Genomic DNA, 24,744 nt, shown 5'->3' with positions numbered 1-24,744 from the left:
GCATTTGTAGGACTTGTGTTGAAGAGACATTCTGTATCTGTCAAGCGTTGGAAGTATACAACCGGTTTCTTCGATAACTTCATATCCAGCTTTTGAGAGTTTATACAGTAATCCCTCCTCGATCGCGGGGGTTGCATTCCAGAACCACCCGCGATAGGTGAAAATTCGCGAAGTAGAAACCATATGTTTGTATGGTTATTTTTATATATTTTAAGCCCTTCTAAACTCTCCCACACGGTTTATAAATATTCCCCGCACAGTTATACAGCATAAACCCTTTATATTCTCTTAGTTATTAGGTAAGATTCGTTGAAATTATGTATGTAAACACACTTTTTATACAGTATACTACTCACAAACATACGCATCGTATATCACTGAGGAGTTTAATATGTAATACAGTTTTAAACATATTGTAATTGATTAGGTAATATAAAAATACAAAGTGAAAAATCTATAACATGTAAATGCTGTACATAAAACCAAAATGTTATTTTAAAGATACTGTGGAGCGTCTCCGATATCACAGATGTTACAACCATTACGATAGACAGGTCACCGGCAAAAAATACCTACAATGCAAGAAAAATTGTATAAAAGTAGAAAATTAGTTATGGGTACTCACCAACAATGACACGACGACTTGTCCGATAACGATGACATTTACTGCACTGTCACAGCTTTTCTAAAGGAGCCTCTTCAGGCCAACAATTGTACCTTTTCAGCAATTGTTAACATCTTCCGTTGGTGCTTGGGCACAGACCCAGAAGCAGGAGCAGCAGCAGATCGTTTTGTAGACATAACGAAGGGCTTGACTACAGTACGCACAAAGAAACACGTTGATGCCGAATGAGCGAGACGAGATGCCGACTTCACAAAGAAACATGTTGATTAGCTGAATGAGCGAGACGGGATGCCGGCTTTCAGCGAAATCGAATTCTGCGCTCCCCGTCGCAGAGCCAATCAGCACACAGGATCTTAACTGCGTGCTCTGACTGGGTAGCTTCTCAGCCATCCGCCAATAGTGTCCCTTGTTTGTATTCAAATGGACAAACCAACAGAGGAAGCATATACAGTACACGTACCAGAAATAAAAAGACCGCAGACATCCGCGAAGCAGCGAAAAATCTGCGATATATATTTACATATGCTTACATATAAAATACGCGATAGAGCGAAATCGCGAAAGTCAAAGCGCGATATAGCGAGGGATTACTGTACATTCATAAACATCAAAGTGTCCACTACTGAAATCATCACCTGTCAATCTAAGATGTTTAAGAAGCATTGGCGGTTGTCGAAAGGTGTAAAATATTTGGCCATTTCGGTACACTTGAAAGTGACAACCGAACAATTCAGCGGCAGCCATCAACTCATATGCAGATGCATAGGTGAAGGACTTAAGCATTTCACTCTTATAGTGCTCCTGTGTAGTATAATTATCTCCTGTACCGTCATCAGTCCACACCTTGAACCTGTCCCAGTCATTCAATACATAAGACACAATGTTCCTCTGGATATCAAGAGTGAGCCTGATATGGCCGTGCAATATATAACACAGAGAATGGAAAAGGTAGGTGCCATCTCCGGGCATGGAAACCACTTGGTAAGTAACAGTTCTTTGATCGATGGTGATCACCTCGATAGACATGTTAATGGGGGTACGGCTGGAATGATAAAGGAAATGAGTACCTGAACAATGTAAAGGAAGTCTAAAATACCTACACAATAACTATAATCATAATAAACGAACAATAAAACAGCGGAGAAGCCGTGGATTAAATAAAAAGGCTGTAGTTATCAGCAGGGAGACGTGAATCCCGTGGCAAAGCAAGGAAGGGAATGTCGAGACTGGAGCAACGGACGGCCTTATATAGGCTGGCAGCCAACAACGTGGGAGGTGTTGGGATGGGGGAACCAACGCTGCCTCACACGGTGACCGAGCTGCAGGCTATGGATGTATATATGTACACAAGTAGGATTCAGTTAGTGCTGGGAACCCACGTACCATATTTCTTGAAGATGGGCCCATAAGTAACAAAGACCGTTGAAAAGTTCAATATGGCGACCGACAGTGGCATCATACCACCGAAATAAGTACCAAATTTCAGCCTTCTACCTACACGGGAAGTTGGAGAATTAGCGACGTTGTAAAGTTCAATATGGTGGCAGACAGTGGCGTCATATCACCGAAATAAGTACGTACAGTAATCCCTCGCTATAACGCACTTCGACTTTCGCGGCTTCACTCTATCGCGGATTTTAAATGTAAGCATATCTAAATATATATCACAGATTTTTTGCTGGTTCGCGGATTTCTGCGAACAATGGGTCTTTACATGCTTCTTCAGTTTGTTTGCCCAGTTGATTTCATACAAAGGACACTATTGGTGGATGGCTTAGAAGCTACCCAATCAGAGCATGTATTACATATTAACTAAAACTCCTCAATGATATAAGATATGCTTCCCGGCTTCATTGTTTGCTTTTCTCTGTCTCTCACCCTCTCTGATGTTCTCTGCGCCTGATGCAGGGGGTGTGAGCAGAGGGGCTGTTTGCACAGAGGCTGTTTGCCTAGAGAATACAGATGCTCCTCTACAAAATGCTGCTTTATCGTGGTGCTTCGGCATACTTCAAAGCACGTATTGATTTTTTGATTGTTTGTTTTTCTGTCACGCTCTCTCTCTCTCTGACATTCTCTGCTCCTGACGGCGCTCCTTTGAACAGAAGATATGTTTGCATTCTTTTAATTGTGAGAGAGAACTGTAATCTCTGTCTTGTCATGGAACACAGTTTAAACTTTTGACTAAAGGGTGTTATTTCATGTCTAGAAGGCTCTAATAATATTAACAGTGTGGGAGAGTTTTTAAGGGCTTAAAATATATAAAAATAACCATACAAACATATGGTTTCTACTTCGCGGATTTTCATCTATTGCGCGGGGTTCTGGAACGCAACCCCCACAATCGAGGAGGGATTACTGTACATTGGTTTCGGTTAGCGCAGGGAAGCCGCCTACCAAATTTCGTGAAGATGGAGCCATGAATAAGAAAGTTCAACATGGTGGATGTTGTTGACCATTATGCGTAGAATTTCGAAATGAAACCTGCTTAACTTTTGTAAATTTTAGCCTTCTACTTACACGGGAAGTTGGAGAATTAGTGATGAGTGAGTGAGTGAGTGCTTTGCCTTTTATTAGTATAGATTAGAATAAAAAGGATAGACAAATGTCTTTTGAAAAGAAAAATGGAGTGTATTTCTTGCTACAAAGTGTTTTCAGAGGAAGATTTTTCTCCTGTCCCTTTTTATCATTGTTGCTTCAAAAAAAGAGAAGACATATATGTCATTATGTCATAGAAACGAAACTTCATGTTATGAAAACCTAATACGTTATTTTTAAAATCTCCATCACCGATATAATTAGAGACCCATGTGGAACCAGTTAAAGCCCATTTTCTGTTTTCTCCTTGGTATATTCAGTGATCCAGTTGTTTCATTGCCAATTTTGGCTCTGCTTAATATTTGTAACTTGTGTGGACTCATGAAATCCTTCTGCAATTTTTCTAACATACTTAATGTTTGGCTGAATGGGTACAGATTCTGGCTATTAGCAATTCCAAACTGACCTTATGTCAGCGAGTGTGGACATGTGTAAAAGCGAGCTCTGTGATATACTGCCATTCTGGCCGAAAGCTCTGGCTCTGACTGGATTCAAAACTGACTTAAAGCAAGTTTCAGAAAAGAAAAAAAAAACAAAGCCTGGGTCAATATTTAAAATCATTACGGTATATCACCATAAACCAGGATTATTTTTTATGTAGGGTTAGTTTAGATCAATCACTCTCACATAAAATTAAAGATTTTAAGTGACAATTTTTATTCAAAAATGCACTAGAAATCGTTAATACGTTTTTATCTTGTACTTTATCTTGTATTTTGTTGGCTATATGTGACTAAAAATAAAATTGTGAGCCAGCCATTAAACAATTCTCTCTCTCTCTCATACACACACACACACACACACACACACACACACAAAACCTTTTAAAAGGAAAAAAAGTGTAAATGCAGAACCTTCTGGATAATTTGCAAATTTTAATACTTAATAAATGACAATATTGGGCAAAAAATAAAATGTCATCATATACCTGCTAAAAACCCTTTATAAGAAAGGAATATAAAAAGAGGACAAAAGATATCATCAATAACTTCCAGGCATAGTTCCACTTACACATTTCAGGGCATAGTGTTCTTGTTTCAGAACCAAATGGTTACATTTGGAATATTTTGAAAATGCTTTCTTTAAATGAAATCATTATTCAAATTACAGGATAATTAATAAAATGACACAGTGAACAATTAAATGAAAAAGTCACAACACACACAAGATATATTAAAATAATTAAACCTTTGTAAGAAAACTGTTTAATATAAAAATCAAAATAACCAAATTCTGTAATGGACAGATATTATAAACCCCAATCTTTGAAATTGGAACCCTTTCAAGTACAGTGCATTTTAATTGTAAACACACTGTGTTGTTTCCTTTAAAAAGGGGTCTTGCTACAATATGTTTAATAGATTCAATGTTTTTACATGTTCTAAAATTTTCACTAGCACCACACATATGGACTTTTCATTTCACAAAAACAGACAAGTGATATTTAAACAAACACACACACACAGACACACACACATTTGGAATGACAATGTGCAGAATGATCTAGTAGACCCTATTCCAGCAATGACATAGTTAGAAAGGAAAAAAAAACCCACCGAGGACAACAGCTCCTATTTATATATATATAAAAAAAAAAAAAAAAAAGAAGGAGTACCATGCTTAAAATCATATACTACAAAAAAAAACTGCGAATGCAAATATGGATAGTCAAGAAGATGCATGTGTTTTGTGGACTTGGAAAAGGCGTTCGATCGTGTCCCTCGGGGAATCCTGTGGGGGGTGCTCCGGGAGTATGGGGTACCGGACCCCCTGATAAGAGCTGTTTGGTCCCTGTACAACCAGTGTCAGAGTTGGTCCGCATTGACGGCAGTAAGTTGAGCCCGTTTCCAGTGAGAGTTGGATTCCACCAGGGCTGCCCTTTGTCACCGATTTTGTTCATAACTTTTATGGACAGAATTTCTAGGCGCAGCCAGGGTGTTGAGGGGGTCAGGTTTGGTGGACTCAGGATTGGGTCACTGCTTTTTGCAGATGATGTTGCCCTGTTTGCTTCATCAGGCCGTGATCTTCAGCTCTCTCTGAATCGGTTCACAGCTGAGTGTGAAGCAGCTGGGAATAGAATCAGCACCTCCAAATCCGAGACCATGGTCCTCAGCCGGAAATGGGTGGAGTTCCCTCTCAGGGTTGGGGGAGAGATCCTGCCCCAAGTGGAGGAGTTCAAGTATCTCGGGGTCTTGATCACGAGTGAGGGAAGAATGGATCGTGAGATTGACAGGCGGATTGGTGCGGCGTCCATAGTGATGCGGGCTCTGCATCGGTCTGTCGTGGTGAAAAAGAAGCTGAGCCATAAGGCAAGGCTCTCAATTTACCAGTCGATCTATGTTCCTACCCTCACCTATGGTCATGAGCTATGGGTAATGACCAAAAGAACGAGATCGCGAATACAAGCGGCTGAAATGAGTTTCCTCCACATGGTGTCTGGGCTTTCCCTTAAAGATAGGGTGAGAAGCTCAGCCATCCAGGAGGGGCTCAGAGTAGAGCCGCTGCTCCTCCGCATCGAGAGGAGTCAGATGAGGTGGCTCAGACATCTCATCAGGATGACTCCTGGACACCTCCCTGGTGAGGTGTTCCAGGCACATCCAACCAGGAGAAGGCCCCGGGGAAGACCCAGGACACGTTTGTGGGACTAGGTCTCCCGACTGGCCTGGGAATGCCTTGGGATTCTCCCGGAAAAGCTAGAAGAAGTGGCCGGGGAGAGGGAGGTCTGGGCCTCTATGCTCAAGCTGCTGCACCCGCGACCATCCTCTTCCGCTTATCTGAGGTCAGGATGGATGGATGGAAGCTGCAGCATGCTAAATAAGTGGGGAACCCTTAAAGATGTGCCAAAGGTATTTTAGAATGACAAGTATGGGACAAGGTGGGTATTGCCCATTCTGTTGTGCTTTAAGTGCCACACAAAACCTACTAAGAGAGAGTTGATTTAACAAGAAATCAGAAATCCAACTGCTCCTTGCCCCAACCTCCATTCCAGAATGTGATGTACAAAATAATGCACCTATAAGCAGGTTCTGGTTCTGTAACTGGAAGTGGCCTTGATGTAATCACCAAAGGTTACTACAGTTTCCTTCAAAACTAGATGCACTTCTCTCTTCTTAGCTTTCAGTTTTCAAAGTGTATCAGAAGAATCCTCCATTTGAGCATGGAGCAACAACTTCACACAACATCAGACATTATTCTTAAAGACTTGGGCTCTTAACACTGCTCATCTGTACCAAGATGAATTATTACTCTAAGTAAAGAATAAAATAGCCATTCTCTTCTGTATTGTATGTGTCCCCATCTGGTCTGTCTTGCATCTCATCTTTTACGTCAATATACACAGTGCCCTCCATAATGTTTGGGACAAAAATATTTTTTTTTTTACCTCAACTTACCCCTCTGGGCTGCAATGTAAAATTGCAAGTCAAACAATTCAAATAAGATTAAAGTGCACATAGCAGGCTTTAATTTAAGTGTATTTACATACATTCTAGTCACACCATGTACTATGGAAACACATTTTCTCTATGGTGGTAACGAGTGAGATTAAAGCACTTTCTGGTCTCTGGCCCACAGTTCATGTTGTTGAGTAAACTAGGTTTATGTTAGACCAAAAATCATTAAATAATTGATAGTGCTTCTGTGAGTTGGCACTGTATGCAGCATGGGAACACTCAGATACCTGCCTCGTCACCTTGGCCCCCAACACAAACCCAGAATAGTGTTCAACTAAGATTAAAGTAGCAAAAGTCAGTGAGAGAAAATCTCCACACAATGTCTACTACAGAATTCAAATATTCAGAAATGTAATTTTTCACTTTTTTCATAATGCAGTATACAATACACCTATCCATCCATCCATCCATTTTCTAACCCGCTGAATCCGAACACAGGGTCACGGGGGTCTGCTGGAGCCAATCCCAGCCAACACAGGGCACAAGGCAGGAACCAATCCAGGGCAGGGTGCCAACCCACCGCATTCAACAATACACCTATCCCCTGTTTAAACCTGATTATAGCAGCTTCAAGGATCTCGGGACCAAAGCCCATCCAGAAATATTGGAGAGAAAGACAGAAGACAACCCTGGGTGGGACACCAGTTTATTTACTGCATGCAAAAATAAAGCAAAACAAACCCATATAGAGACAAAGGAAAACATACAAAAGCCAGCTAACCACCATGTTTCAAAGGGCTCATTCCAGCTATCTAGGAGAAGAGGAGCTACTTGGAAATTATCAACCAGTTCACAAAGTGGGTTGAGGAATTTCCCACTAACCTCAAAAATGCAAGTGGAATAACTTCCTATTTAGTCAATGATATTTATTATAGCAGATTACTCACTTCACAAACAATGTATGGGAAAATAAAGCTTATTTTAGGAAAAAATATATATATATTTTAGCCTATACCTTCAAAGTTTTTATCCAAGACATCTTTAACTTCTGCCACTAAAGAATCCAGTAGAAAGTCAGTAGTGATGTATAGAAACAGCCGAGTTCTGCAAAACCAACATGCCCACCTTTAGAAGTATACAGTAACTTAGTCTAAGCAATTAAATATATGCCACAGAGCCCTGCCCATCTGACTCAATCACAACAACTTATGCTTGCTGGTTTATTATTTTCAGTTATGATTAAAAACCATCTTCGAACGAGCCAGTGGCATGCTGGCAGAAACAGACTGGCTAATCAGAAATCCCACACCATGCAGTTTACCTGTCACCAGCTTGAGACACAAATAAACAACTATTTCAGAACTCTCACAGGGACTGCCCGAGTGGACAATTTAATTCAGTTCATACGGACTGTAGTGGTTACAAAGTTTCACTGTAATTAGTCTTTAAATTAGAGAACATTTTTTTAGAACTGACCTATTTTCAGCACTCACTTAATTTACAATTGACCAAAGCTGTTAAAGCTACAAACTGTGAAAAGTGTGTCCACATGCTTGCATTTATTCTCACACATTTATTATTTATTTATTTTTTAAACTGCATACTATATGAATTCAACAGTGGCAGGTATGAGCAACAATTATGACTCCTCTACTGGTCTTCCTATATGCTACCATATCGGATATTAACTACATCATAATACTCTCACCTTATTAGGTATACTTGCTTGTTACCACAAAATATCCTATAATGTGCTTGCCCCTCAATATACATATTGTACATAATGCAGACATAGTGGGTATTGCACAAAGCAAGTTCTGAAATCAAGGTTTAGCTGAACAAGTCTTGTTTGAATAAGACTCGTTTCTAATCAAAGTTCAATCAGTTGCATGAACACAAAGGGTTTCTTATTTTATTAGCTCAAGATAGGCTTAAGCACTCTTAATTTTTAACCAGCCCCCCAAAAACATTGTTGGCTGTATCTATCATGGTTCAAAAAACACAGATGGGAGAGTGTCATGTACAGACTGAGTACCTGCAACTTGACTAAGTGTGAAGCTGGTGGGATACATGGAGCATTATGGGATGGCTTTGAAAAGGTTTGAGTTTTATTTTAACAAAAAGTAATGCTTCAGCTTATTACGATTCCTTTTCTACACCAGCATACTTAAAAAAATAAAAAAAAAATAAAAAAAAAAAAGTGGGGTTGGAATGTATCCTCTATTAAGGCGAAAGAGAAACTGCATGGTAATTTATAGCAGACAGATTAATGCCCAAGTACATTAGGGTTGTGAATTTGTGCAATGCATAGTTAAACGTTGATGGAATTATTCAAAATAAAAAAGGTTCACTTGAGTTAACCAGCTTGATTGTGAAAGCAGTCGCTAAATGCCAGGCTTCAAGCACTTAAAATATGTATTCTGCAACAATGTGATTGATGTAAATTAAGCACCCTTGGCAAGAAAAGAAAAATTATACAAGAATATATTTCAGAATTACTAGGGGGAAAAAAAAATGGTATTGCACATTTAGCAAAAAGAAAGCGTCACCTTCTGTCACTAATGGGGTGAGGTGCCCCTGCAACTGGTCATATTCAAAGACATTTAAATTTTAAAAAGAAAAAAAAAATTTAAACTAAACAGTACTAAAAATGGCACTTTACTGGGTTGTGTTGTTTATTGTAGAACTATTGCTTGCCCTGCCAAAAAAAAAAAAAAACACACACTACATTCTAGGAAGGGTTCTTTGCATATGCAATTAGTTCTTTGAACTTTGAAAAGGTTCCTAATATGTTGGAAAAGCAAACATTGTGTACAGTAGGATCCTTATCAGGACACAAACAGATCAAAAAACCTGAAATTGGTCTATTTTATTGTATGCAGCAGAAGTCCTTTTAACAGGATTACCTCATTTTTCACAAATCTGATATTTATTCATGGTGGCTGTTATGAATCTACATTAAAGTTCTTTCTGAATCCTTCATATGGGATGTTCTTTTGGGAAGCAAAAACAGTTCCTCTATGGCATAACTCTGAAGTACCACTTTGGCACTTTTGTTAAAAAAAAAAAAGTTTGGATTAATGCTATGGAACAATTTGTATTTTATATAGCCAGCCTCTGCAGTTATTCACAGGAGTGCAGTCTTTTGGACTGGTTACAGTTGAGAATCCTAAAGAACATTATCTAACATCACTGATAATCAATGGACAAGAACATTTTACTAAGTTTCACTTAACAGAAAATAAATGAAAATAAAAACTATTTTTTCCAGAAGTCCATATAACTACTTTAAGGCAAAGGATATACTCTTCGAAACTCCAGACATACAAATGCCTTTCCAAAATTCTCTGCATGTTCAACACTGTACAGAAAGCTGCAAAGAAAAGAAAACTGATGCCTACTGTCTGCACAATTTACTGCATCAAATTGACCTAATAATTCACAGCTTCAACTAACTAAAACTGTTTTTTGCAATTCCAAAGTTTCTCTCCAAGAAAACATCATCGGGGACAGACTGGTATTCTGCAAAAGGTACAGGGATTGGACTGCTGAGGACTGGGGGAAAAGTCATTTTCTCTGATTTGAATGCGATATCAATACGAATTTTCAGTGGATAGTAGTGTTTAATGTTTAAATGATAGTATAAATAAGAATTCAGCAACAATAGATATAAAATCCTTCTGTTAACAATAAAAGATGCTGACTAATAATAATTTAAATGTATGTTAAGAACTCTTAAGTATTTTCAGAGTATACTTTAGGTTATAAGCTTTTACCAAATTATAATTAAATTAGATTAATTTAAGTGATAGTGTAACTAATTCAACAATATTAGGTATTTAAAAAAACAAAGAAATTTTCATAAAATGTGGTTTCTCATCAATCATGAAATTTATGAACTCTCAGTCTGCAAAATTCTTAAGATTCATCTTTAGCTTGGTGTAGGGCTGACAAAAAAGCGATGACAAGTTGCCTCAGTTACCAAATGAGACTTTCCTTAATCCACTTTTGTAGAATGTACACTGGCTATTAGAAATCAATTTCTCATAGCAGAATTTTACTGCTCATAGGTTGATCTTTGATGGCTCATGATACTTCAGAGATTCTTATGTATCTTTCATTTAAGAATCAACTGTATCAAACATTCCTTAGAAGAAATAGATTCAGGCAAAAAGGTGACATGAGATACAACTGAAGTAAAAGGAGTTAACATTGAGAACTCTGTTTGAAAAGCTTGTTATATTTTGTGGGATCTTTTTCTATCTTAAGTAGAAGAGATCTTAAGAAATATTTTATTGGACTGATGCATGCATCCAAAGTTACATTTCTTTTGTTTGTACAATTGGAGCACAGGCAGATAAAGTGAATTGCAAGTGGTCACAGTGTCACTAAAAGGATTTGAAGCCTTAACCACCAGAACACATTGCCAGCATTTTCTTCCAGAATGACTATGATTTAATTGAAGCACAGCAATATAAAATTAAATTAGAGCAACTAGTATTGCAAAAGCCACAAACAACGTTCCACACATCACACCATATATTACAGAGCACACAATACAAATACTTTCAATTTGCAAAAAAAATGTCAAGACATTACTTGAAAAATCTGAGTTCATTGTGTGACTTTGCTGAGATCTTGGCTGAAACTCAAGAGGAGACACATAAGAATACCAGGATATTTTTTTCTTTACAACAAAAATTTGAGAAGCATTAGACAGAAGAAAAATGTCTCAATTTTATTTATATTTCTGATCTCACTGTTGTCTAGGAAAATCCAAAAGGTTATTAAAGATCTTTTTCATTTCTTTGAATTCAGTGTGGCTTAAAGGCTGGTTTAAACTTGACAAGTCCATGTGTAGGGAAAATGACATCAGACCTCTTGGCATTTTCGCTCTGAGCAGTACAGAATGTTTTCTAACTACGCAGCACTAAAACAAAAGGGTTACAGTAACAGGAAACAACAGATTGAGCTTTTGTGCAAACAGGAAGGAGATGCTACAGTGGACAGAAAGTCCTCAAAATTAGATGACTGAAGGATTGAATAATACTGCAAAGTCCAATGGATACTGATTTCTGCTGCAATATAAAAATTGAAAGGTCAGATTTGGCATAAAGGGTGGTACGGTGGCGCAGTGGGTAGCACTGCTGCCTCACAGCAAGTAGACCTGGGTTTGCTTTCCAGGTCCTCCCTGCGTGGAGTTTGTATGTTCTCCCCGTGTCTGCGTGGGATTCCTCTGGGTGCTCTGGTTTTCTTCCACAGTCCAAAAACATGCAGGTTAGCTGCATTGGCGATCCTAAATTGTCCCAAGTGTGTGTGTGTCCTGCGGTGGGTTGGCGCCCTGCCCGAGATTGGTTCCTGCCTTGCACCCTGTATTGGCTGGGACTGGCTCCAGCAGACCCCCGTGACACTGTGTTTGGATTCAGCATCATCCACAGATTTATGTGGTATAGCGGGTCCGCGGCATCAAAAAAAATATGGCAATGTTTTTAAATCCATAGAGCCATGTCAGTATCCATGGGCGCGGTTGCACGACCATGGGGAGTTAATGAGGTAGTTGGGGCAAGTCACACCTGCACATGCGGGTACAGTCATTCTCAATTGCTTTATTGGCTTTCTGCGGCGTGTGATATAAGGTGCTGCGCCCACGGAGATGTGAATATATATGGGCCGGCACAAGGGGAGGGATAAAGAAAAAGGAGAAATCGATGGAAGATGAAAAATGAGACAAAGATCGAAAGAGGTTAGAAGACGTGAAAGGCAGTCTTAGCAGGAGGATCTGGCCACCTGAAAAGAAGAAACCATGTGAGCTGGGGCCTCGTGAAGGAGTGTTCACTGTGGCACTCTAGGGGTTAGTTCGCCCCGCTGAACATTCAGGTGGAGTGTGGCGAACAAGGCAGGTGCCCTCCCTAGACTTCCGAGAAGGAAGGAGAGCCACTCTTGGATGCTTTGGCCATGATGCCTGGAGGCAGCCAAGATGGAGGTCGGCCGAAAGGAGCTCATGGATGTGGAGTCTTCGCTGGCTACGCGAAAAATTGGTGAGCCGGGGAGAATAAAGAAGAGGCGGGCAGAGATCAGGATGAGTTGGTCTGCATTTTAATGAAATTATTTATAACTTTTTATACCCATGATAGCATGTTGCTGAAGGGAAAAGTGGAGACGAGGAGGTGATGGGTAGGTATGGTGTCAAGGAGAGGAATTAAGAAGGTCAGAGGATAGTGGATTTTGCCAAAAGGATGGACATGGCTGTGGTGAATACGTATTTTAAGAAGAGGGAGGAACATAGGGTAAGTACAAGAGTAGATGAAGATGCACACAGGTAGATTACATCCTATGCAGAAGAGTTGGTCTGAAGGAGATTGAAGACTGCAAAGTGGTGGCAGGGGAAAGTGGAGTTAAGCAGCATAGGATGGTGGTCTGTAGGATGATGTTGGAGATCAAGAAGAGGAAGAGAATGAGGGCAGAGCCAAGGATCAAATGGTGGAAGTTGAAAAAGGAAGACTGCAATGCTGAGTTTAGGGAGGAGGCAAGACAGGCACTGGGTGGCAGTGAAGTTACCAGACAGCTGGGAAACTACAGCAGATGTAGTAAGGGTGACAGAAAGAAGAGTGTTTGGTGTGACATCTGGAAAGAGGAAGGAGGAAAAGGAAACCTGGTGGTGGAATGAGGAAATACATGAGAGTATACAGAGAAAGAGGATGGCAAAGAAGTGGGATAGTCAGAGAGATGCAGAAAGTAGATAAGAGTACAAGGAAATAAGGTGAAGAGAGAGGTGGCGAAGTCTAAAGAAAAGGTGTATGAGAGGTTGGACATTAAGGAGGGAGAAAAGGACCTGTATTGATTGGCTAGACAGAGGGACTGAGCTGGGAAAGATGTGCAGCAGGTTAGGGTAATAAAGGATAAAGATGGAAACGTACTCACAAGCGAGGAGAGTGTGTTGAGCAGATGGAAAGAGTACTTTGAGAGGCTGATGAATGAGAGAGAAGAAGAGGAGGTTGGATGACGTTGAGATAGTGAATCAGGGAGTGCAATGGATTAGCAAGGAGGAAGGACAGCTATGAAGACGATGAAAAATGGAAAGGCCGTTGGTTCAGATAACATACCTACGGAAGCATGGAGGTGATTAGGAGAGATGGCAATGGAGTTTTTAAACAGATTGTTTAATGGAATCTGGAAAAGTGAGAGGACGCCTGAGGAGTGGAAAAGTGTACTGGTGCCGATATTTAAGAATAAGGGGGATGTGAAGGACTGCAGTAACTACAGGAGAATAAAATTGATGAGCCACAACACGAAGTTATGGGAAAGAGTAGTGGAAGCTAGGTTAAGAAGTGAGGTGATGACTAGTGAGCAGCAGTATGATTTCATACCAAGAATGTTTGCTCTGAGGATGTTGATGGAGAAGTTTAGAGAAGGCCAGAAGGAGTTGCATTGCGTCTTTGTGGACCTGGAGAAAGCATATGACAGGGTGCCTTGAGAGGAGCTGTGATATTTTATGAGAAAGTTGGGAGAGGTAGAGAAGTACATAAGAGTTGTACAGGATATGTACGAGAGAAGTGTGGCATTGGTGAGGTCTGCAGTAGGACTGACGAACGCATTCAAGTTGGAGGTGGGATTACATCAGGGATCGGCTCCGAGCCCTTTCTTATTTGCAATGGTGATGGACAGGTAGACAGACGAGATAACACAGGAGCCCCCGTGGACTATGATGTTTGCTGATGACATTGTGGTCTGTAGAGAGATTAGGGAGCAGGTTTAGGAGAGCCTGGAGAGGTGGAGATATGCTCTAGAGAGCAGTGGAATGAAGGTCAGAATACAGGTGTGTAAATGAGGAGGTGGTCAGTGGAATGGTGAGATTGCAGGGAGTAGAATTGGCGAAGGTGGGCGTGTTTAAATACTTAGGATCAACAGTACAGAGTAATGGGGATTGTGGAAGAGAGGTGAAAAAGAGAGTGCAGGCAGGGTGGAATGGGTGGAGGAGTGTCAGTAGTAATTTGTGACAGAGGAGTATCAGCAAGAGTGAAAGGGAAGGTCTACAGGATGGTAGTGAGACCAGCTATGTTCTATGGGTTGGAGATGGTGGCACTGACCATAAAGCAGGAGACAGAGCTGGAGGTAGCAGAGCTGAAGATGCTAAGATTTGCACTAGGTGTGACAAGGATGGATAGGATTAGAAATGAGTAAATTAAAGGGTCAGCTCAAGTTGGAGGATCGGGAGACAAAGTCAGAGAGGCGAGATTGCATTGGTTTGGACATGTGCAGAGGAGAGATGCTGGGTTTATTGGGAGAAGGATGCTAAGGACAGAGCTGCCAGGGAATTAAGATAAGGTTTAAGGATGTGGTGAGAGAGGACATCCAGGTGATGGGTGTAACAGAACAAGATACAGAGAACAGAAAGATATGGAAGAAGATGATCCACTGTGGCAATCCCCAACGGGAGCAGCCGAAAGAAGAAGATTCCCATTTTCACTGTTTTTATGGATTATTTATTAGAACTATGGAGCACTGCACTATTTACAGTATTTGAACACTGTTTTTGGTTTGTTTTTAAATAAAAGCACTCTGCACTTTTTCCACTATCCCCTTTGCTTCATTGTTGAGGTCTTCACTGCCTAGCTCATCAGCGACGTTACCAACGGTGTTGGGTTCAAGAGCTGGATGGAAGCATGGAACAGAGCCCACATCGTCACATTCTAATTGCTCAATATACAATGAGCAGTAAAGGGAGTGCTAAAGTAGTAGTTAGATGCTGCTAAAATGAAAATGTTGAGATGGATGTGTGGAATTACAAAAAAAGGACTGACTAAAAAATGAGATATCTAAGAAATTACAGGAAACTAGGTTGAAGTGGTATGGACAAGTAATGGAGAGAGACAATAACTATCTGGGCAAAAGAGTGATGGGAATGAAGGTTCAGGGGAAAGAGAAGATGAAGGAGGCCAAAGCGGAGGTGGATGGATAAAGTAAGAGAAAATCTGAAGGATTTACCTAATAAAATATACTCAACCAACCATAAACTTACCATCAGGATCAAAGAGTATATGAATTAGAGTGAGTGCCCCAAATTTAGGGTGTTCATATGAAATGTGTCAATTTACTTCATGAGGTTAGTCCATCATTCATTTTCTAACCTGCTGTATCCTGCAGGGGGTGCTGGAGTCTACCCTCACCAGCCCAGGGCGCCAGACTGGAACAAACCCTGTAAAGGGCACTGGTCCATTTCAGGGTGAAAATGAGGTGAGAGTATATAATAAACAAGAATATTTGTGTCAAATGTTCGAAATACAAACAGTTAAACTGAAACTTACATTTTAAAGTCTAAATATTATTAAGTTCAATAGAAATTTGCCATTTTCACTTTCTGATAGAGGTCCATAGAGTGCTAAATCCCTAGTAAAGGATCAAAAATAACATCACATTCACTGAGCTTAAAAACAGTCCAAATTGATAACCCATATGCCAGTGTTTGAAAATTGATATTTCTAACCTTCTGAGGGTGGCTGTTAAGAGGGATAGGACCACTGATAAAAAATAAAATATAAAAAATATATATTTGTGATCTGCAACCATAAAATGACACTATGCATGCCTGTTCCCCACTTTTTCAAAGTTTTATGAAAAGATTAAAACTTTGACCTCTCATATCACCACTGGGGTCAGTTACTGTGGCATGCACAATTTTCAAGTCCTTCCAATCCTTTTTGATAAAGACATATGGGTTTACTCTTTATCATATAGGTGTAATTTCCCTCACAAAATATGGTCCAAAAATGGGGGTTATGCAGGCCTATAGGGACTAAAATAGAGGGGAAACTCCAAAAATCTAATTACCTTGAATATTAGACATCAGGATGATTCGAATAGTAGGTCATATGTGGGGGTTTTCTTGTATGGGAGTCAGGAGCCACTGAAAAAAAGTAGTGATTTCAAAGCATTCATGAGTAAAAGCATTCATGAATAATTCTTATGATTACAAAAATGTACAAAAATGTTTTCTGCTTAATCTTATCAACGTGCTTCAAAGACAAAAAGGCAGAGAAAAAAAAAAAACTATAGCATTACATTAAAGGCATTCTTTCCTCTGATGTTATAAAACATAAGCTTACAACTGCAGTAATAAAGTCATACCATAAGTAGTCAAGTATGTCATATTAAGTATCATATTTATTAACTTTACAGTAATAAACTGTCCAGTTTTAAGAATGATGTATCATTCCATTACAACGGAAAAGGGTTAGATTTTGGTCTAAAAAGTATTCTAGTTTGAACAGAATACTCCAAGACTAACTGCGGATCTTGGACATAGTGCCAGTTAACTACTTGTAGGTTTTACTTCTTTAAATATACAACTCATGTACGATGCTGCAGAGATATCAAAAGTGAATGTGCGAAAGTTAAAGACTGATCACATGAGGAAATCCAGCAATACACGTTTAACTTTCTGTTCAATCATAAAGTGTATCCATTCCTACAACCGCCATCCGATTTATTAAGCTTCATAAGGAGACAATGCTAACGTAAGCCAACAATGAAGAAATATTTTTAAAAGTTTTTCTAAAATAACATTAAGATGCATGAAATGCTGTATAAAGATCCTGGAGTTTATAACAATATTAATACCATGTTTGCAAACTAATTTATTTCCTCCTTAACTGTTTTAAACTGAAATTGCAAACATCAACACGTTTAGATTTTACCGATTCAAAAATGCGAAAGATGTGGGTTTCCTTCGCATCACAATATCAGCATAAGAAAGTATCAAAAAAACAATAGAACGAGAAAATGCTGACAGTGCATCTTGAAGCCACCTGCCTTCTCACCTTTTTTATCATCACATGCCAATATCACTTTTCCTGTTTTTCACTTCGATTACATTATAAACGTCAGTCAGCTTTTTCAGATGCTGAACTCAGCTCCTTTTCCCAAAGATAAGAAAATAGCTCAGCCCCCGCATGGACTCGTCGTCCACTGAGCTCAACGGCTGCCCAACCCACTTGCGGGTGTGTGGAGAATCAGCCAACAATGCAACATAGTTTCAAGGGGGCCGGGTTATTATTTCCACCCACTTCACCTGCTTAAAACAGGGCTGGGCTTAAAGTGAGAAGAATGTAAAGGAGTGGAACTCGTCGTTTAGTAGAGTGTGGAACAATGAACAAATAAAAGAACTGATGGCATCTTTATAACTATTACTGTACAACTACTATTTTAAGCGTAATAATAACAATAATCGTGTTATTTGGGGGAAAACAAATGCCCTTTTGTGTTTCGCATTAATTCCAGCTGCCAATTAACTCACAACGAATGTATTTGGATTGTGATAGAAAACACACATTATCTGAAGCGAAAACGCCACTGACAAGAAGGTGCAAATTCTATTAACACAGCCACTGGGTACGCCGGGAATTCAAAGCCAGAATCCGCAAGACAGCAGAGCTAAACTCTGTGGTATCGACCCACTGTGACAGAATAATTTTAAATTAGGACTCACTCTCATTTTCTCCGACAAATTCCCTTGTTTGTTAACCGCTTTATAAAGGGTTATATCACCGTCTTGTCAGGACGATCTTTGTTCTAGCACATAAGGTAAACATCATTTATTGTGCTGCATTGAGTCTTAATTAAGTGATGCAATATATTTAAACCTGATTATCAAGTGAATTATTTCATTGTTCATCTGCAATTTTTATAAACAGGACAAAGAGTTGTTAAAAAGGTAGTCAAATTCTGGATTGAATCCAGGAAGACGTCAGCAAATTAAATTTACTGGAAACTGCTTTCCATTTGCCACACCTCAATCTAAAGAAGCATTTGTAAAATAAGACTGAACAAGTAATCTGCAGTAGTGACACACAATGTACTAAATTTTTAATATTGTAAAACCTGTTAACCGTCAGGGTCAAAGAAAAAAAATTTGCGCACGCCTGCGTTTACCTATTACTGTACTACAGCCGGTAAGAACGCTACGAGCTGTGCACATTGAAACAACTCTCCCTTGTGCTAGATCAGTGGTTCCCAACCATTTTCGGCAATGCCCCACCTAGGCCTCTCCAAAATCATGATGGCCCCCACTGTAACATATTGTAACGACACGGCAGCAAGCGCTGGCGGCATGATGCATTGTGAGTAATTTATGTAAAGTTTACTGTTGTGTTAAATTAGCAAGGCAATCGAATTATTGTTCCTGTTGTAATTGTTGTATGTGTTTGTGTTCAACTGGTGGGGTGGATTTGGGTTATTGCCGTCCGGGGTTATTAAATTGTAAATAGTTACCATCAATGAGAAAGGTGGCTTCGTTAATGACCTTGGCAATGGCTACGCAATGAGATTGAGCTTTGTTTTCCGACTATCTGCTCTAATAAAGAGATACAACAGCACAGAGCTGTGTATTGCTAAGATTTCAACTAAGCAATGAATGCCGAGACACTCGGAGTGCGGTGTATGGGACACGAGTGCTCGCTTGCCTAATGAGCTAGGTACAGCTGCGTGCATGCCGCTGGCCGACCAGCTTGGGGGAAATGCACGGCTGAGATCGGCTTTGAAAACTTTAAGACTCAACCACGGGTCGCTACAATATATCTTATTCATATTATTACCAATTTAAAAAGTAAACTCCTACTCACGTGGAGGAAGCCCATAATGTCATTAATTTGGTCTAAACAAGATTCCAAAGAACATGGAAACAAAAGAGGGAAAAAGAATAGTTGAAATACTGACAAAGAAATCACTAAGAAATTGTTTTAAAAAATTAATATAATATGAAGTAATATGAAAATAAAGCTAATAGTTTTGAAAACATACACTCGCCTTAAGGATTATTAGGAATACCTGTTCAATTTCTCATTAATGCAATTATCTAATCAACCAATCACATGGCAGTTGCTTCAATGCATTTAAGGGGTCCTGGTCAAGACAATCTCCTGAACTCCAAACTGAATGTCAGAATGGGGAAAGAAAGGTGATTTAAGCAATTTTGAGCATGGCCTGGTTGTTGGTGCCAAACAGGCCGGTCTGAGTATTTCACAATCTGCTCAGTTACTGGGATTTTCACGCACAACCATTTCTAGGGTTTACAAAGAATGGTGTGAAAAGGGAAAAACATCCAGTATGCGACAGTCCTGTGGGCGAAAATGCTTTGTTGATGCTAGAGGTCAGAGGAGAATGGGCCGACTGATTCAAGCTGATAGAAGAGCAACTTTGACTGAAATAACCACTCGTTACAACCGAGGTATGCAGCAAAGCATCTGTGAAGCCACAACACGCACAACCTTGATGCGGATGGGCTACAACCCCACCGGGTACCACTCATCTCCACTACAAATAGGAAAAAGAGGCTACAATTTGCACAAGCTCACCAAAATTGGACAGTTGAAGACTGGCAAAATGTTGCCTGGTCTGATGAGTCTCGATTTCTGTTGAGACATTCAAATGGTAGAGTCAGAATTTGGCATAAACAGAATGAAAACATGGATCCATCATGCCTTGTTACTACTCTGCAGGCTGGTGGTGGTGGTGTAATGATGTGGGGGATGTTTTCTTGGCACACTTTAGGCTCCTTAGTGCCAATTGGGCATCATTTAAATGTTTAAATCCCTTCATGACCACCATGTACCCATCCTTTGATGGCTACTTCCAGCAGGATAATGCACCATGTCACAAAGCTTGAATCATTTCATATTGGTTTCTTGAACATGGCAATGAGTTCACTGTACTAAAATGGCCCCCACAGTCACCAGATCTCAACCCAATAGAGCATCTTTGGGATGTGGTGGAACGGGAGCTTCGTGCCCTGGATGTGCATCCCACAAATCTCCAACTGCAAGATGCTATCCTATCAATATGGGCCAACATTTCTAAAGAATGCTTTCAGCACCTTGTTGAATCAATGCCACGTAGAATTAAGGCAGTTCTGAAGGCGAAAGGGGGTCAAACACAGTATTAGTATGGTGTTCCTAATAATCCTTTAGGTGAGTGAATAATAAGAGATGTGATAGTCATAAATATAACTTTAATGAGGGCTTTTTCTGTAATATTTTGATTATTTTATATTTTTGCAAATTTTTTCATTGTTACAATTCATATTATATTAATGGTAAAAATGATTTCTAAGTAGAAAAACCCAAGCTGGTTGTAAAATCATAAAGTAAAGGTTTCTTCACCATCTCTTATATGTTTATATAAATATATAAATGTCTCTGTAAAAAATAAAAATTATTTGTTTATTTTTTGTATCTTTTTTAACAGTGAATTTCAGTTTTTTCATTTTAAAATTCTTTAACGTACCTAAATTCTCAAATTTCCTCCCTAAAAAATCAAATTGCGCCCCACATTGGGAATCACTGTGCTAGATGCAAGGGGGACCCACTGTGGCGAGTTTGGGAAGCACTGCACAAGTGTGTAGTGTCTTCCCCAGCACAAAGTGTCCGTTACGTATCTTCAGTTTTAATAGCGTTGTAGCTTTTTTTTCTTTGGAATTAATCTACTATATATTGTTATGGCATTTACTAAAATGCGTAAGCGTGTGTTTTTTCCGAACAAAGATTTTTAGTGAAGCAGTATTTAGTTGTATGAAATTAAATCAAATGTGAAAAACTGGCTGTGCAAAAATTTGGGTATCCTTGTAATTGTGCTGATTTAAACGCATGTAACTGCTCAATACTGATTACTTGCAACACCAAATTGGTTGGATTAGCTCATTAAGCCTTGAACGTCATAGACAGGTGTGTCCAATCATGTGAAAGGGTATTTAAGGTGGTCAATTGCAAGTTGTGCTTCCCTTTGACTCTCCTCTGAAGAGTGACAGCATGGGATCTTCAAAGCAACTCTCAAAAGATCTGAAAACAAAGATTGTTCAGTATCATGGTTTAGGGTAAGGCTACAAAAAGCTAACTCAGAGGTTTAAACTGTCAGTTTCAACTGTAAGGAATGTAATCAGGAAATGGAAGGCTACAGGCACGGTTACTGTTAAACCCAGGTCTGGCAGGCCAAGAAAAATACAGGAGCGGCATACACGCAGGATTGTGAGAATGATTACAGACAACCCACAAATCATTTCCAAAGATCTGCAAGAACATCTTGCTGCAGATGGTGTATCTGTACATCATTCTACAATTCAGCACAACTTGCATAAAGAACTTCTGTATGGGCTGGCGCCCTGCCCAGGGTTTGTTTCCTGCCTTGAGCCCTGTGTTGGCTGGGATTGGCTCCAGCAGACCCCCGTGACCCTGTAGTTTGGATATAGTGGGTTGGATAATAGATGAATGGATGGACATCTGTATGGCAGGGTGATGAGAAAGAAGCACTTTCTGCACTCATGCCACAAACGGTCACTTGTTGTATGCAAATACTCTTTTAGACATGCCAGATTCATTTTGGAACAAAGTGCTTTGGACTGATGAGACAAAAATTGAGTTATTTGGTCATAACAAAAAGCACTTTGCATGGTGGAAGAAGAACACCGCATTCCAAGAAAAACACCTGCTACCTACTATCAAATTTGGTTAAGGTTCCATCATGCTGTGGGGCTGTGTGGCTAGTTCAGGGACTGGGGCCCTTGTTAAAGTCGAGAGTTGGATGAATTCAACCCAGTATCAGCAAGTTCTTCAGGATAATGTTCAAGCATCAGTCACAAATTTGAAGTTACACAGGGGTTGGATATTCCAACAAGGCAAAGACCCAAAACACAGTTTGAAATCGGCATTCATGCAGAGATAGAAGTACAATGTTCTGGAATGGCCGTCACAGTCCCCTGACTTGAATATCATTGAAAATCTATGGGATGATTTGAAGCAGGCTGTCCATGCTCAGCAGCAATCAAATTTAACCGAACTTGAGAGATTTTGTATGGAAGAATGGTCAAAATATCTCCATTCAGACACTCATCGAAGGCTATAGGAGGCGTCTTTAGGCTGTTATATTTGCAAAAGGAGGCTCAACTAAGTATTGATGTAATATCTCTGTTGGGGTGCCCAACTTTATGCACCTGTCTAATTTTGTTATGATGCATATTGCATATTTTATGATAATCCAATAAATTTAATGTCACTGCTGAAATACTACTGTTTCTATAAGTCATGTCATATATTAAAAGGAAGTTGCTACTTTGAAAGCTCAGCCAATGATAAACAAAAATCCAAAGAATTAAGAGGGGTTCCCAAACTTTTTCATATGACTATGTAATATATATGTGTGTGTCTGTGTGTGTGTGTGTATCTTTATATATAATATGCTATCGTGGCTGTCAGTTTGTCTTTCCAGGTTTTAACATCACCTGTAGATCGCAAACTGATTGACCTGAAATTTGATACACATATACTACGCGACATCTACTATCCGCCTTCGGGGTGATGATTGACCTCCAAGGTTATTACTATTTTTATTTTAGTGTAGAATCAACTCTTGGCATTGAGCAGCATGGCGGCTGTGCAGCTCATGCATATGGGCGCCATTCTCATCCCTACCACCTTTGCCGTCACTTCCCCTACCTCGTCATATCTTAATTCATTCTTGAGGCAGATTGAAGAATTAAGTTCCAGCTTAACTGAAAAATTAAAGAAAACGTAGTAAGTAATTGCAACACAAACACAGACTTAATCAGTTTTAACGCAAAAAGATGCAGAAAAAAAGAAGAGAAGAAACAGGCAGCTAGGGTGGAGAAAAGAAGAGCTGCTCAGGAAGCAACAAGCACATCACCCTCTGAGGAAACGAATGCTAAACGCACAGAGAGAGTATGAAAACTATGAATGCACAAGTCAAGTATATTAACTGTACGTTATCGTGCAGTATGCTGTTACAGGTATATATATATGTGTGTGTATATACAGTATGTGTGTTGTGGACTATGCCCGGCTGTTTATCCCAGTCAAGACCCCCAAGCCACTAGATGGAGCCCTCCCTGCAATGTGGAGATGCCCCGAATTCCAGCAGGGCATCATGGACTTTGGAGTTGAAGTGCACAGCCCTGCCGGATAACGTTGGGGCCGCCAGGGGTCGCTCCAGGGACAACCAGGGACTGCTATTTGCCCTATGCCCCGGGAGTATTTCCAAGTCACATGAGCGGAAGGGATGATATAATTCCGGGCTGTCACAGTTGATTGTGGCTCATCTAACTAAGGTGGATGCTTTTCAAATTTTCTGCATGTAGAGCAAACCTAAAGAGTAATCAAAATTATTAATAAAAAAAGATCAGGAGTGAAATCTTTTTATAACCAATTTGAACTAAATAATTTTGAGGTATACTGTGGAAGGATCACATAAGAGATCTGTTCGGGAATCATCCCCAGTTAGAATCACCATCAAAATGTGATGACTAATTGCAGAAGGCAGCTCACGTATTTCCATTAATCCATGTTATATTCATTGCCATTTGACGTCCATGAATTCCGTCATTGAATAAGGTGATAATAAACGCACTGTGGCAGATCTGGTTGAATTTGCTCTGCTGTACCCAACATTCAAAGGTGTCAATCCGCAGCACAACAGAAAGGCTGAGAGACACAGCGCAGATCAGTCACAGACACACTGTCACACAGACACAAATGGGACACTCCAAGGTGAGCACTGCATGTATCAAGTGATCCACAATCCGTGGATAAAATATATTGTACTGTATATTTAAAGTGTAATGTGAATAAAAGTACATGCTGCACAACTAATTGCAATTGTCTTTAAAAATAAATAGCAGCCTCTGTAGGCGCCTTTGTGGTAAACAGAGAACCTGGCGATTTTTACGAAGGTCAGCATTAAAGATCCTCTTCAGTGCTGAGGCAACAAAAAGCACCGGGATTAACACATCTGGACCTGCTGTTGAAAAAAGCACCCCTCCCCCGTGAACAAATTGTTCAAGGTCCGGATAGGCGATTGCTAAAAAGGACAATAATAAAACATTTCCTTAAACAAATACGATAGTTGTCCTGTCTGTATCATTCCTAACCAATCTTCCAGTTACAGAAGCTCAATCCCAGTCACTAACACTCAAAGTAAGAACCATTCTACCTAATTAATTTTTAAAAATGTAAACATCTAAACCTGCAATCAACAACCATAATAACAGTTGAAATCATCACTCAAATGATTTGTTTTGTTATAAACATGAAACAAGATGCACATTTATGTTTAATATATCTTTACTAGGGGTGT

General features: G+C 39.7%; 1 protein-coding gene across 2 annotated transcripts in view; it reads right to left on the bottom strand.

Moving 5' to 3' along the window:
- LOC120535726 (transient receptor potential cation channel subfamily V member 5-like) overlaps positions 1-17,621 on the bottom strand; it is a 68,167-nt gene extending 50,546 nt beyond the window's left edge. For both annotated transcript variants that reach the window (XR_005634965.1, XM_039763752.1), the window contains exons 1-2: positions 17,430-17,621; positions 16,441-16,516 (exon numbers count right to left, since the gene is read on the bottom strand). The gene's annotated coding sequence lies outside the window, so the exon portion shown is untranslated. The remainder of the gene's footprint in view (positions 1-16,440; positions 16,517-17,429) is intronic.
- Between the last annotated feature and the right edge of the window lie 7,123 nt (positions 17,622-24,744).

Source organism: Polypterus senegalus, chromosome 9 (assembly GCF_016835505.1).
Source record: "Polypterus senegalus isolate Bchr_013 chromosome 9, ASM1683550v1, whole genome shotgun sequence".
Lineage (NCBI taxonomy): Eukaryota > Metazoa > Chordata > Cladistia > Polypteriformes > Polypteridae > Polypterus > Polypterus senegalus.
Note: the sequence above shows the minus strand (reverse complement) of the source record. Positions and strands in the feature narration are given on the sequence as shown.